Below are 15,837 nucleotides of genomic sequence, written 5' to 3'. Positions count from 1 at the left end.
GTCATTTTTAGTCACGCATAATTTCAATTTGATTGATTTCATTAAGTCTGTTTGTAGTAGTATCACATTCGTACCAAAAGATGGTGCTAGTGCTTTTAAGCCGTTTGTTACTTTATATTAAATCGTCTAGCTGAAACTTTTTTTTTAAATAAAAATAACCTTTAAACGTAATAGTTAAACGACAATCAAAATTATTAATTCTACTTACTATGTTATAATTAAGTTTACATTTACTTTCTATTATTAGAGTACATATTATTATTATTATATAGTTGACCTTTTCCTTGTTAATGTAAATTTTTAGATGTTAAGAATGTGAATGCTCTCTACAAACAACAATACTGCTAAACTAGCTGCCGAAGTTTTTTGATCCAAATTCTCAACAAAAATAGGATTGTGTTCACATACAAAATGGCAACAAACTATCGAACAAATTGGCACATATATTTTTTTATTACACGAATGTGTGGACGAGCTCACAACCCACCTGGTGTTAAATGGTTACTGGAGTCCATAGTGGTCACTATTTATTCATCTGTGCTCATAGACATCTACAAATTACGCAAATTACGTAATTACGCAAATTATAATTTTGCGGGTTTCATTTTTATTACACGATGTTATTCCTTCACCATGCAAGTCAATCGTGAACATTTGTTGAGTACGTATTTCATTAGAAAAATTGGTACCCGCCTGCGGGATTCGAACACCGGTGCATCGCTTCAACACGAATGCACCGGACGTCTTATCCGTTAGGCCACGACGATATCGCGAAGGCGTTCGACAAAGTTTGGCTCAACGGTTTGATATACAAACTGTACAACATGGGAGTGCCAGACAGACTCGTGCTCATCATACGAAAATTCTTGTCAAACCGTTCGTTTTGATATCGAGTAGAGGGAACTCGCTATCGTCCCCGTCAACTGACTGCCGGAGTCCCGCAAGGCTCCGCGCTCTCCCCGTTATTATTTAGTTTGGATATCAATGATAATTACCCCGGTCTCCGGAGACCCATCTAGCGCTCTTCGCCGATGACACGGCTATCTACTACTCGTGTAGGAAGAAGTCGCTTTTGCATCGGCGACTCCAGATCGCAGTAACCACCATGGGACAGTGGTTCCGGAAGTGGCGCATTGACATCAACCCCACGAAAAGCACAGCGATGCTCTTCAATAGGGGTCGCCCTCCGAATACCACTTCGAGCATCCAACTCCCTAATAGGCGCATTAACACTTCCGCCGTTAGCCCCATCCCTCTCTTTGGCCAGCCCATACCGTGGGCCTCGAAGGTCAAATACCTAGGCGTCACCCTTGACAGAGGGATGACATTCCGTCCCCATCTCAAAACGGTACGCGACCGTGCTGCCTTCATATTAGGACGTCTCTACCCTATGCTTTGCAAGCGAAGCAAATTGTCCCCTAGAAATAAGGTGACACTCTACTAAACTTTCATACGCCCCGTCATGACGTATGCAAGCGTAGTGTTTCACTCACGCGGCCCGCACCAACTTGAAGCCCCTTCAGGTTATTCAATCCCGATTCTGCAGGATAGCCGTCGGAGCACCATAGTTCCTGAGGAATGTTGATCTCCATGATGATCTGGAGCTCGATTCTGTCAGTAAGTATCTACAGTCGGCATCATTGCGCCATTTCGAGAAGGCAGCACGACATGAGAACCCTCTTGTCGTGGCCGCTGGAAACTACATACCCGATCCTGTAGACCGAATGGTAAACAGTCGACGTCACCCAAAGCACATCATTACGGATCCTCCCGATCCATTAACGGTGCTTTTAGGCACCACAAGCACCGGTCACCATCCTCGTCGAACCCGTCGCTCGCGACGAAGGGCTTGACGAGTGAATTAACCCATGGACACAGCCTAGTGACTTTCTCGCCGGATCTTCTCAGTGGGTCGCGTTTCCGATCCGGTGGTAGATTCTGCGAAGCACTGCTCTTGCTAGGGTCAGTGTTAGCAACACTCCGGTTTGAGCCCCGTGAGCTCACCTACACACGTTAGTGTGAAGCTGAAATAGCCTCTCAAGGCATAGGTAGGAAAAAAAAAGAGGCAATGGAAAAACGAAACAACGGAAAAGAATATTAGATTTCACAGCGAGAATATAAAAACATAGATCTGTAATATGTTATGTTCGTATAAAATACAAAATACTTATTCCAAACGGTACACATAGCAGATATCGTCATAACGTGTCTGTGTCTGAGGGTGCCCCTTGGGTATGCCGATGTTACATGAGGCCCAGTCGCGTCACTCCCCAAAAGGTGGTCTATGGGTCGAGAGACACGGGGCCGAGTCGTACCACTTCTAGACACCGGTAGACAACCGGTGAACAGGAGACTCTGTGAGGAGGATCTCAGGGCGCCACCACTTACCGCTCTGGGAGACTTACACCAATAAAAGGAACCAATTATAAATAATAAAATTGTGTTTATTGAACACAGATATAAAACATTAAATGAGTTAATTTACAACAGTTCTTAGTGAGAGGTTAAGTTACAAAGTTGAAGGTGTGTCGCGTCGGTAGATACACCGAACACTCGAGAAAGTTTTAATATAATACAAATGAAACAATACGCTTCACCGGGATCACTTCCCAGCAACCGGGGTAACTGTCTGCGAGCGGGGCTGGAAATGTGGTCGTGTTCTATGTCTATTGAAGTCAAGCAGCCTTCCTTGGACCGACTTGCTAGAGCTCCCCGCTTCTGGCAGTGTCCATATAGAAAGGTGCTATGGGATCCCGAAGGTGAACAGAAGGTCGCGCTCCGCACCCTAACTGTAGTACATATTTTGTACCAGTTACAAGGACCTACGTGTTAAGACATAATTATGTTTTAAATTTGATTTCATTAAGGTTTGTGGACACAGTGTGGAGAATAATTCATAAACACCTACCCTGGTTTATCACACGACACCAAGGATTAATGTAACAAATTTTGGCAAATCGAAGAATATAATCACCTCGCAGCTCAAGAGATGTTACACGAAAGAGACTTGGACAAAGTGAACTTGTCCTTTTATATTATTAATGTGTTGTTTCTCGAAGATTCTGCATGCCAGTGATGTGCAAAGTTGTTGTCGAACAACATACAAAATCGCACAGTCACGACATGCAGTGTCGAGTATGCAAAGTTTAAAATTGGATTCTCCACACTGCGCCACGTACAAACGCTAGATGCCGTTAATTAAAAAAATAATGAAATTAAATTTTCTGGCGTTACAACTTATGAATAAAATAATTACTTTATCTTTAACGAAACGCTTATTAGAACACTCGAGGGAAATAAATATTGATTTGTTTCTTTCGGTCATAACGAAATTGAGAAATTCACGTTCCAAATTAAACATTTGAAGAGACACAATATCTAGATGTTTGATCAGCTATCCTTGTTTTACAACCACCAAGGAGTGAGATGGAATTAAATACGTCAATTTGCATTCCTATTTATTAAGTATTCGCTTTACAGCTTGGAACGTAGCGTATTTATTTACAACATCCTCTTGTTCTTATATAGTAAGTACATCTACCTTAGACATCTTATTGCTGATGGTGGCAAATAAGCTATTTGTTATTGTGAACTATGTCTATTTTTGCACAAATCTGACGCAGTATGTGCATCTAAGCTTCTAACTCTGAGTTTTTGTATTTATTTTTCTCTAATTGTGTCTTCTTCTTTTTCTTACTCGTATACTCCTGGCGGAGTGATCGTGGTTATGTATCGTCTTATTGCTTGGTTCATCTCTCTCTATTTGTGGCGGTGCGTGTATATTTAATAAGGGAACGCTTCTTAGATGATTTAATAAAGTCTATCCATCTTTAACGTGTCTTAACTGTGACTGTATTAAAATTTATAATCATATTCACTTAGAGTCCTAGACATAATCTGTTTGTGATTAGGGATTTTGGCTATATACGGCGCGTGCGATTCGTAATCTGAGAATCTATTTAAACAGGAAAACAATGTTTGTCCTGTACGCGTTTTAAAGCCATTAATCCAGCTGTGATAATATATTATATTACTTGGGACTGTTGTCATTGATATTCCAGGAAGGGTTCAAATCAACACATACAAAGTTTATATGATTTTCGATGGATATCCATCGGGTTTCATTCGTTTTTAATTAAACATATTTGGTATTCGGTCTCTAATTGCATTTTTGCTGTGTATGAACGACGATATGAGAGAGAGAGGAGTGAGTGTTGAGATGACGGCTGATAGAAGAGAATGGAAGAGAAAAGTTAGCTGTGCCGACCCCACCTAGTGGGATAAGGTGGAGAAAAAGAAGATGGTGTCTGATTGCATTTGATCGTGTCATAAATTAGCAGCATTTTCTACATATGCAATATCCCAATTTTGGGGTAGGTTAATGTAGTAATTTTAATTACAGAAACATCTAGATTACGCATACTTTTCTTGAAATATATATATATATATAATTACACAAAGATTTTAATCGTTATACGTGAGTGCTAGGAAAATTCCGACTTTATGTTAATGAGAGCCTGCGTGAAAATTTCTCAAAGCGTTTTCAGAGGTTGTTAACAAATTAAATCTTGTTTATTGCTTGATGAATTAATTTGAATATAATTGAAGATATTTACTTAAGAATTGAGATATGAAAAACAAAGTATTTTAATTGGACAGGCTCACGTCCCCCCTGGTGACAAATAGTTACCTTCGCCTATAGACATCAACAATCTACACGTCGCCATCCCAAGATACCGTACCACCAATTCTTAAAAGTTTACAAACATTAAAATATATACTGTCTGTCATGTACTACTTTTTATATACATAGTACTCTTTGTCTTGTCTCCTCTCTTGTCTACTCTTAGTGCTCTTTGTCTGGCTTTTATTATCTATACCTAGTCCAGCTATAAGGTCTGTTACAAATGAAAACGCAATTTTTTTTAAATGAAGTAAATTAATGTAATATTATTAAAATGTATATCTTTATTAAGGTCTCAATAAAAAAAAATCTATTCGAAATGGCCACCTTTGTTTTTTTTTCCTACCCTTTTTCCTATCTATGCTGATAGCTTTGAGAGGCTATTTCAGCTTCACCCTAACGTGTGAAGGTGAGCCCACGGGGTTCAAACCGGAGTGTTCCTAACACTGACCCTAGCAAGAGCACTGCCGCCCAGAATCTACCACCGGATCGGAAACACGACCCACTAAGAAGATCCGGCGAGAAACTCAGTGGGTTGTATCTATGGGTTAATTCGCTCGTCGAGCCCTTCGTTGCAAGCGACGGGTTCGACGAGGACGGTGACCGGTGCTTGTGGTGCCTAAAAGCACCGTTAATGGATCAGGAGGATACGTAATGACGTGTTAACCTTTGGCTTTTATACAGGCCTTTAATATGTTTGGCCACGAATCTATAGATTCACGCACTGTTTCCAAGGGAAATTTCGCCACTGCTTGCTGCAAACATTTTTTAAGAGATTTAATGTCGCCATTTAGAGCAGGCGATGTGCTCTAAAACTGCCCATGGTTTGAAGTCTAAAGGTTTGAGATATGGGCTAGATGAGGGCCAGTCTTCAGCTTTTATAAAGTCCAGAACGTTGGTTTCAAGTCAGGCTTGGGTAGTTCGTGCCTTATGACCAGGCGCAGAGAACTGCTGGAAAGTACACGGTACATTTTAAAAAAATGTATTGTTGGGAAGTTTCACAACATGATGCAAGACTGTATCTTGATACACTTTGTCTGAAGTTTTCACTCTTTTTTCACAAAAATGTAGTTTTGTGACTCCTTAATAAGACACGCCCCGCCAAACCGTCACTGACGGAGGATGATGACTACGTTGTACCTTTCCCACTACTTGATCAGCTTCTTAAGAACTGTGAGCATACAATTTATCATTTTGCTTATTGTAGTGTTCTTCAATCGTGAATTTTTTTTCATCGGTATAGAGGATATTTCTGTGCCTTTCACGTGCGTATCGCGACAGAAGGCGTTTTGATCGATCCACTCTCTTTTATTGTAAAGATTGATTCAGGGCATGTCCTGTATATCGTCGATAAGCACCAAGCTTCAGGTCTTATTTTATAATACGCGGCAGAGTCCTAGCGGGAATCTTCATTCCTCGCCATAAGATTTTTTGTTTCCTCATGGCGCTTCGACGAATTCTGGCTATAAGAGCATTAACGGCCTTTATAGTTTTAACAGCACGCGGCCGCCCCGATCCTTTCTGGTCTTCGACAGATGAAGTGTTGTTGTATCTGTTGATAGTACGATATACGAACATACGGCTGATACCAAGCTTTTGATGTGTCTGGAATATTACCATCGATTTTGTGCAAGGGGATCGCTGCAATCCTGTTTTCTTTAACACTTCATTCCATAATCTTGTAATTTGATAATGAACACGAAAAAATATGTGAAATGGCGCAAAATCGAAAAAGGTTTTTAAAATAATAGACCAATCCAAATTCAAAATAATTTAAAAATGGAAAAAGAAAAGTTTTTATGTAACAGTATCTGTGACCAAACTAGTTATATGTATACACATATACATAAACGTATATAACCGTGTATGTCATTCTCTGGTACATGAGTAACGGCACATGAAATTCTAATTTACGGTCGAATTTATATTTAAAAAAACAGTTGTCGCACCCTTATATGGCCAACGCTGGCCAAATCTTAAATAAAAAGGTAGTACGAGCAAGATTGCGAGCGGAGAGCTTGTTTTTAGTAAATACAACGGCAAATTGGATAGTCTAAAGTCCATATTTTCATCAAGATTCAATCACCAATTGATTTCATAATTACAGTCGACTCTGTGAAGCATTCCTAGATCAAAGAGAACAACATAATGAAAATACGCCCATTGGAATTCAACATCCCCCGCTACCTCCCTGAAACCATAGTCAGTGGCTCCACTAACAATTTCTAAGACAATAGAAAGGACCTCTCAAAAGCGTACCCCAAGCTCTGATGTGGTCCCGACGTTCCACCACCCACCACCGGATGCCATTAAATATTATTATTATCATCAATTTTTTACGGAACTTAATAAAGGAAGTCTTTTTTTTTGCTCTTAAAACGTAAACTAAAGCTCATTTTCTTTCGAAATCTGTCAAGTTTAATTTTACAACTCCCTGACCGTACGTAATAAGTCCTCATCAAATTAATCAATTCTGGCAGCGATAAAACACGGATGCCTCGCTCGCCTGTCGAATTCAACAGAAAAAAAAAAACGTGTTCATTTTTCAATTTATCATTTTCCGAGCAACGACACGTCGTCACGTCAAACTTTGGCGTGCCGTGAAAATCGTCGGTCATTGCCTGGAATTAGTTACGAAATTATTCACTTTTCAAATGTTTAACGTCTATAATCATAACTTTTACATATTTATTACAGTGTTAGAAATATTGTCAGAATCAGTGGTGCGGTAGTTAGCGCCGGGGATTGGTGCGCCGAGGGTCGTGGGTTCTGTTCCCGCATCGGGCAAACATTCGTTTAGCATTCAGAAGAAAAACCATTTAAAAAAGTTACAATTTAATCACTACAAAATTTCTAATTCTCAAACTCTAATTCAATATAGACACTGTATTAAATCACCAAACAACTAGATTAAAGAATAAACACTTTGGTATTCTCTTGGCTTTAAACACACATTTAAAGAGACTTGAAAACAATGACTCATGCAAATCATGTCCACGACTACCTTCCCCCTCACGGACCGACAAATGAATGAATGTTTCGTTTTTTTTCCTAATCAAGCTGATGGTCTAGCGAGACCATATCAGCGTCACCGTGTGAGTAGGTGGGCTCAAACCTGACGTTGTTGCTAACACGAACCCTAGCAAGAGTCGTGCTTCGCAGAATCTACCACCGGATCGGAAACGCGACCCACTGAGAAGATCCGGCGAGAAACTCAGTGGGCTAATGTTTCGGGCGAAGGCGTTGCTATTTCTAGACGCTGTACCCCTCTACATTATTTTTAAGATCGTGTTTCCTAAATATATAATAATACTATATAATATCAGTCTTTGGTTTTTATAATGCAGGGAACCCTAATTTGGTACCACAGGACCGTGAGTGACTTGTTCCCGGTATTTGTTTATTACTTATAATGTCATATTATTCAAATAAATATCATTGTTATTTGTTATTTTAAAACGTTTTTTTATTGCTTAGGCTGACCGAACCCACTTTTCACCAAGTATTAGCGGTTTCCGGAGTCAATAGATATTGCTATGTAATGCCGTGGCGCACCTTGAGACAACAGGACTATGTGTCATTTGGATTCCACCTTTTAAACTGGAATGTATTGTTGCTTGACTGATGAAATAGAAAAGGTGGCTTCACCTAACCCTGTTGGTTCGCAAGACTACCAGTGATATAATATTTTTATAACACGATGATATTTGTAAATAAAGTATTTGTTTTTAAATGTTATTTTTATTCCATTTTCGTGGAAGCCATTATATAGGTAGATAAATTAGCACCACTTTACATCAGCATTTTTTAACACTGCCATAATCGTATAGATAGAAACAAGTCGTACATACATCGGGCGTCTTTTCATTTGAGCCACGTAGACCTCAAATGACTTACCTACAACACAACAGTAAATAAACAGTGCTCATATTTAGTAACCAGTTAGAATTGTTATTTTGACGCTGATAAATCACAGCAACGTCACGAATGTGTTGTGTGCGAAATCATATTTTTCTTTTTTCTTAGGATGAAATCGCCGGGCTTCCGCCCTCCCTGGGGATGGAGGGCGGGGCATGTCGGAGTCGAACTGTCTAAAACCTCCTGCCACTCAACAACCCACGTCCGAACCTCGCATAAGACATCTACAACGTAAATGCGCCACTTGCCTTGAGATATGAGTTCTAAGGTCTCAGTACAGCGAAAACGCTGCAATGGCTGCCCCACCCTTCAAACCGAAACACATTACTGCTTCACGGCAGAAATAGGCGGGGAGGTGGTACCTACCCGTGCGGACTCAAAAGAGGTGCTACCACCAGTAATTACGCAAATTATAATTTTGCAGGTTTGGTTTTTATTACACGATGTTGTTCCTTTGCCGTGGAAGTCAATCGTAAACATTTGCTAAGTACGTATTTCACTAGAAAAATTGGTACCCGCCTTCGGAATTTGAATACTGTTGCATCGCTCGATACGAATGCACCGGACGTTTTATCCTTTCGGCGACGACGACGACTTGCTGGCTGACAATAACATTCAGGAATCATCATGCTGGCAATAATATTCAGGTCGTTATGTCCATGGGCTCCGATTACCATCAGGTCCGCCGAAAACCTAAATACATTTTAAAATGTCATTTTTTGGCCCAAGTTCATTTCTTTTACACTCTCTCTCTCTCTTTCCACCTATAGTTGAGCATTGCTGAACATAGGGCACTCCAATGGATCTCCAGTGCTGCCAGTCCGTTACCACTTCTATCCAATGTGACTCAGCGATTTTCTTTAACACGCCATCTGTCAAACGACAAAAAAATACTATTAACTAACAGTTTACAGATCCAAGAACGTATATATGTACATATAGAACAAAGTTATTTCATAACACATGTACAATACTGTCCAGTAAGGCAGGGCTGTAATCAGATCTCATTTAAAGTGGGATTTGAGTCTATTGAAGTCTGCTCAGCGAATAATTTTTTACTAAGACGCTTCCTTAGTCAACATTTACCATAGCATTGAATGTAATGAAGGCTATTTGTGAATCGACTAAAAAGCAGGAATATATTAATAGCAAGTTGTTTTCATAAAGATCAATATCTCTCTTCTTCAACCGGTGTCCATCCAATGCTGAGTGTAGGTCTCTTCGAATGCATCCCATTCTCTTCGGTCTCTTGCCTTTCTCATCCAGTCTCTACCAAGCACATTGACCAGGTCATCGGTCCACCTCGTTGGCTATCTGCCCACGTTACGACGTCCAGTACGAGGTCTCCACTCCAGTACTTTTGGTGCCCCACCGATTGTCACCGATTGTCCGTGTGACAGCATAAGAATAAAGAGTTAATAAAATATAGCAATTTGAGAAAATGTTGAAAATACAAAAATATATTTTGCAAAAATCATTACACTGAAATCAAAACGTCAAATAGCTGATATGTCACCAAACAGAGCACGAGAAGCTGATATAATAAAGTCAATAAGCGCCGTGATAGCACGTTCATAAATGGCTTGTGTATAATTAAATACTAATCGAAAGTTAGCTCAAATGTCATATACCAAACAATACTCAGTTTCTTTAAAAAAAACCTCACGATCCAGTACTAGGTTTGAATCTGCTATCAAATACTCAACGGAATAGACGACATTTCCAAAAGCATCGAAAACTGATTTTATATGTATACCTCAGTACGCCCACATTGAAAAACTATTATTTTTGTTCCCTACGTAATCCTCGGAAAATAGTGTGTGGGTTCTACTGAGTCACTATCACATTAACGCTGTTAGGTATATAAATAGACTGTCATGGTTCTTTCTATAACATTAGGTACATAGAAAGAGTGGTTAACTAAATAGCTTATGTTAGAATGCAGTGACGTAACTAATTATTTACTCTAATGCAAATAATGGAATTGCCCCTCTTTATCTATTTCGAAAATGGACGATAAGTCTGATTAAAAAAAAAAGAAATTTCAGAGCGCTCGTCTTCCCGCACTCACACATATTTGAATATGACAAAAAAAGCTTTTGAAGTTCACGAAACACTGAGTAGATACAATTTAATAACAGTGAAAAGATAAGCTTAACAAATGGAGTGCTCCTAAAAATAATTTATAAATCGCGTGCGCGGTAATTTAGGACACTTCTTTTTCAGATTGCTTTAAGTACAAATAAATTAAATAGTCTTCGAGATAAATCGTCGCAACTCAGCCCACTGAGTTTCTCGCCGGATCTTCTCAGTGGGTCGCGTTTCCGATCCGGTGGTAGATTCTGCGAAGCACTGCTCTTGCTAGGGCCAGTGTTAGCAATACTCCTGTTTGAGCCCCGTGAGCTCACCTACATGTTAGGGCGAAGTTGAAATAGCCTCTCAAGGCTATCAGGTAGGCTATCATAGGTAGGAAAATAAAAAGTCACAACATACGAAACAACGAGCACGAAGAAGAATTTAAATATTAGTTAAAGATATTAAAACAGCTCCCTTGTTGCTTGCCACTTCGACACGGAATACTGTAAAAATAAATATACCTTTTTTTGCTTCTAAAAAGGAATGTAAGGATTTATTGAACCTCTTTGAATACTAAGTAATGCATAATTCAATACCAACGCCGGCCTTGTGGGGAAATACACGTCTTTATTAAATTCTTTTCTAGAAAGGTCAGTTCCTTTGTAACGGTCTTAGGTGGTGAGGCTAAGTGGCCAAATGGAAAAATCGGAAGTCGTACAATTTTGTCATGACTCTCTATCGGCTTGTCTCAGCAATTTTAAGTAGCAATTTACCTATATATTGCAAATAGGACGTATTCTGAGCACGTACGCCTACGTATCATCGTTTCGTCCATTTATTATGTTTTCCGTAATTTAAAGTTTGCGATAGCGGCTATACAATCAAATAACACTTGGGTCCCACGTTTCAAGCTATTCAGATTGTCATTTCTATGGGTTAAAAAAAACACGTGTGGCACTCGGAGACTGCCGCGGTAAAGCAGGTATTGCATAGCATTTTTTATCAACTTATGCAATTATAAATCGACAATAATAATTTAATATTAAAACAACAATAAAATAAGGCCACGCTATATTTATAAACATTAACAAAAGCAAAACATTAACTGTGCCCTTCAGACTCATAACCTAGACCGCGCGAGGGAGAGATGGGCAGACTTTTCATGATGTGTATGCGGCAGTGCGACGTCACGCCGCGCGCTTATTCACAAATACTACACAAGCGCAACGTGTGAATGTGTTGAACGCGAGCTACATAGTAGGCGTAGTGGGGGTGTCAGGTTAGTTTCGTTACGGAGTTTCTTGATTCAGTCGCCGCGCTCAAAGCCCGCGATAAAATCTATGCAATAGCTTAACAATTTAAGTTCACACCTACAAGATTATAATATAAATACTCGAGAGTCACACATGACTACATATTTGGCTCATATTTACAATTACTTAGTAAGTAAGGTAAATAAATGGAGACTAATTTTTTTGTGTGGAAATACAAGATACCCCTTCGGAAATTTGTGAAATGAAAGCTTTTTTTATTTTCTTCGATGCTGATCGTAAAATATTTTCCTGATTAAATTCCAAGTCAGACCAACTGGTTCAATGTAATTTGAACTTTGATCCCAATCAGAGCTTATGCTGTGATGTGTATGTACTCCGACCACTTAGAATAAGCGTATAATTACGATTTTGCTGATGTTTATTAATGACAGATATGGTTGACCATCAAGGGCAACTTTGTTAGCATTCGAAGAAAATTTAAAAGAAAAGCACTGAATTTTCATGTCATTCAACTAATATTATAAACGCGAAAGTTTCTAAAAATGTCTGGATGTATATTATTAATATGTTTATTACTATTTCGCGCAAAAACTACTAGAGGAATTTTGATGAAATTTTACAACAATGTAGCTTACACATCAGATTAACACAGGATATAATTTAAAAAGGTATCGTGCGAATTATCCAAAATATAATGAGAAGTGTCAAGTAAGTAGGAAAATTTCTGCCATCTGGGTGTTATTCTGATGTGCGGTGAAAAAACCGTTAAAATTAGATGTTTTTATTGTTGGAAGTGCTTATCCTAAATAGTCCTACAGAAAAGTTTGCGACATCTATCTATTATGTAAGATGCAATAAAAAATGATAAGTTGTTTGTAACGCACATTTGGCAGTAACAAATTAATCCTCTAACGAAATATATAAATACTTTTACCGCATCTCTGTTAATTGAAGTAGATAGACTTTATTGAAATTATACTTCTTTAGGCGCGTTATGAAAAATTGATGAGAGTGAAATTTTACGATGCGCGCGCACCGTGACACAAAATTAACAGAAATGAAGTTGCCCACTAAATCGTTCATTACAATACGACCGACGTAACTTGGCGAGTCTGAATATAGCCGCAAGTGAACTTTCGCGCATGTACACTCGTAAAAAAAATATGCTACCAACAAAACAGAAATGGAACTTCTGTTAGTGGCGCATGTTGGCACGCACGCCGCCTCTGTTCACTGTGTATTTATATTTATAATATTTATCCACATGCTTTGAGTTTCTACATTTAAAACACGTGTTTTCATTTTGTTTTCATTATACAAGTGCGAATTTTATATGTGCGTCTAAATTATAATCAATACTAATTAATATTAGAAAATATTTGTGAAAAAACTGTGCTCATCAACCTTCCTAAGTGCTCCAAGTTTTTTACAGGTGTTAGGAACTCTTGTGAGTCCGCGCGGGTAGGTACTACCGCCCTGCCTATTTCAGCCGTGAAGCAGTGGTGCGTTTCGGTTTGAAGGGTGGGGCAGCCGTTGTAACTATACTGAGATCTTAGAACTTATATCTCAAGGTGGGTGGCGCATTTGTGTTGTGGATGTCCATGGGCTCCAGTAACCACTTAACACCAGGTGGGCTGTGAGCTCGTCCACCCATCTAAGCAATAAAAAAAAATACAATTGAGGTTAACTATCCGTATGTATTATTTAGTAATATAAATGACAAAATTATTATTTAATATAATTCATACTAAATATTATTAAATTATTAACGTTAAATATTTATTATTAATTATTAAAAAAAAAAGAAATAAATTTAATAAAAATAAAGTATAACTTCTTAGGCGCGTACATAAGTACACGCACCCTTTTTATCTTTCCAATACATCATTAGCACAAATATAAATTGAAACTATAAACATCCAAGTGCGCGATATTAATAAAAATTAAGATAGAAAATTCAATAAAATCAATTACAGTTCCCAAAGCAAAGTGAGGGCGGGTCGCTAGTATCAAATAATGCAAACACCTAAAACTCATATTAACAATTCTTTCAGCAAAATTATACCTTTTAAAACTAGAAAGAATTACAAATTCGAGAACAATGCAAACTAAGAATGTTTTATGAGTCATTCACTGAAGTCTTCATTTGTCTGTTTGTTAAATTATTTGTAAATAACAAGTATGAACCCTTTTGCTGTCCTACTTCGGGAGTTCTTATCTGTATTTCGGGAAAAGTATTGTGTATGTTAAATGAGGGTAAAATGCTCCTTCATCTGGACTGTAAACTTCTGTATAATCTTAATGTTCAGCAAAATGAGCAGAATAATTCTCGGCTTTATATTTTTATCGGTCATGGAGAAGTCAATTGTGGATAATTGTAATACGTATTTCATTAGAAAAATTGGTACCTGTCTGTGGGATTCCAACACCGTTGCATCGCTCGAGACGAATGAATCGGCCGTCTTATTCTTTAAACCACGATGGTGGTGTTAGGTATCCCAAGCACTGGCTGCCGTTCTTGTCGAACCCTTGGAATGCAATGAAAGGTTCGTCAGAAAAACGAACACACAGACACAACCCACTGAGTTTCTCGCCTGATATTCTCAGTGGGTCGCAATTCCGATCCGGTGGTAGATTCAGCGAAGCACTAAGTCGCCAGGCTGAGCCCCGTGAGGTCGCCTACACATTTTTTCAAGCTAGCATGGTCATCGAGGTTACCAGCAATAGGTAAGCAAAAAAATGTTCAAGCGACCCAGTTTGAACGGCTATATGTTTTCATTTATTGTAGAAAATATTGTGTCAAATTTTACAAAAGCCTAGTGTTTTATTCGTCAATGTACCTAAGTTAGCATTTACAATGAGTGAGCGTGTTTAACTCAGACGTTAAATTATTACCGGAGGCATAGAAATTACGTTAAATGGATTTTCATAATTCATTAGATCACCGTATAATCTTACATTACATACATGTTATGTTTTATATATTATGTGTTTCGTGTCGTTGTGATCATGTCGTGTGGGTGTGATCACATTGTAACAAAGCATGGCTTTGTTGATCGTTTAAAATCATTTCTTTTGGATTCACAAAAACTAATTTAATTTATAGTATTTATAGTAACTAGTTTAATCCTTGCTTGTGAAAACTTCCTTTTATTAAAGTTTTTTTTTTTTTTTTATGTACAAGTGTAAATGTTGTGCTGCTTGCCAGTATTAGTAATAGTATTATCGTGCTTTATTTTATTTTATTTGTTGTTTCGTTGTGGGCTGCCTACGGGGTGTTGTTACTGTGTGCTTATTATGTTTTGTATTCGGGTTCACAATTTAATTAGATTTTTCTTTTTTTTTTTTTTCTTTTCTTAATTTTTTATAATTTACTAGTTTTACTAATTTATACCATATTCTAAGTATGTACACACGTAATTAGCCTTCATTCCCGCAAAGAACCAAAGGGAAACGGGGCTGACTGAAAATCAGCGCTGTTCGATTTATCATCCTTGAACAGAAATAGCTGAGCCACCTCCTTTTGCCTTTTTCTCTTTTTTTTTCTTTTCTTTTTTTTGTATTTCATTTTATTTTCTGTGATGTGAAAGGCAATAAATGATTTTTATTATTATTATTTATTATTATTATATATAGTGTTGGAGGGGGCATACTTGACACGTCTCACGATGTCCCGATATCTCTCCCTGCGCCATCTTACTGCACTCATTTAGATTAGATATGGGTACATGCTCAATATCCAAACCAGGCTCTCTATAATCTGCCTCAAGAGGATATTTCAATTCTTTGGTCAAATTGCTAGAAAGAGCATTGACAATCTTGAAAAATTGATGGTAGCTGCCAAGATTGCAGGCAAAAGATCTCGTCGCCGCAAACCAAGCAACC

Source organism: Bombyx mandarina, chromosome 22 (assembly GCF_030267445.1).
Source record: "Bombyx mandarina strain Sakado chromosome 22, ASM3026744v2".
Classification (NCBI taxonomy): Eukaryota; Metazoa; Arthropoda; class Insecta; order Lepidoptera; family Bombycidae; genus Bombyx; species Bombyx mandarina.
Note: the sequence above shows the minus strand (reverse complement) of the source record.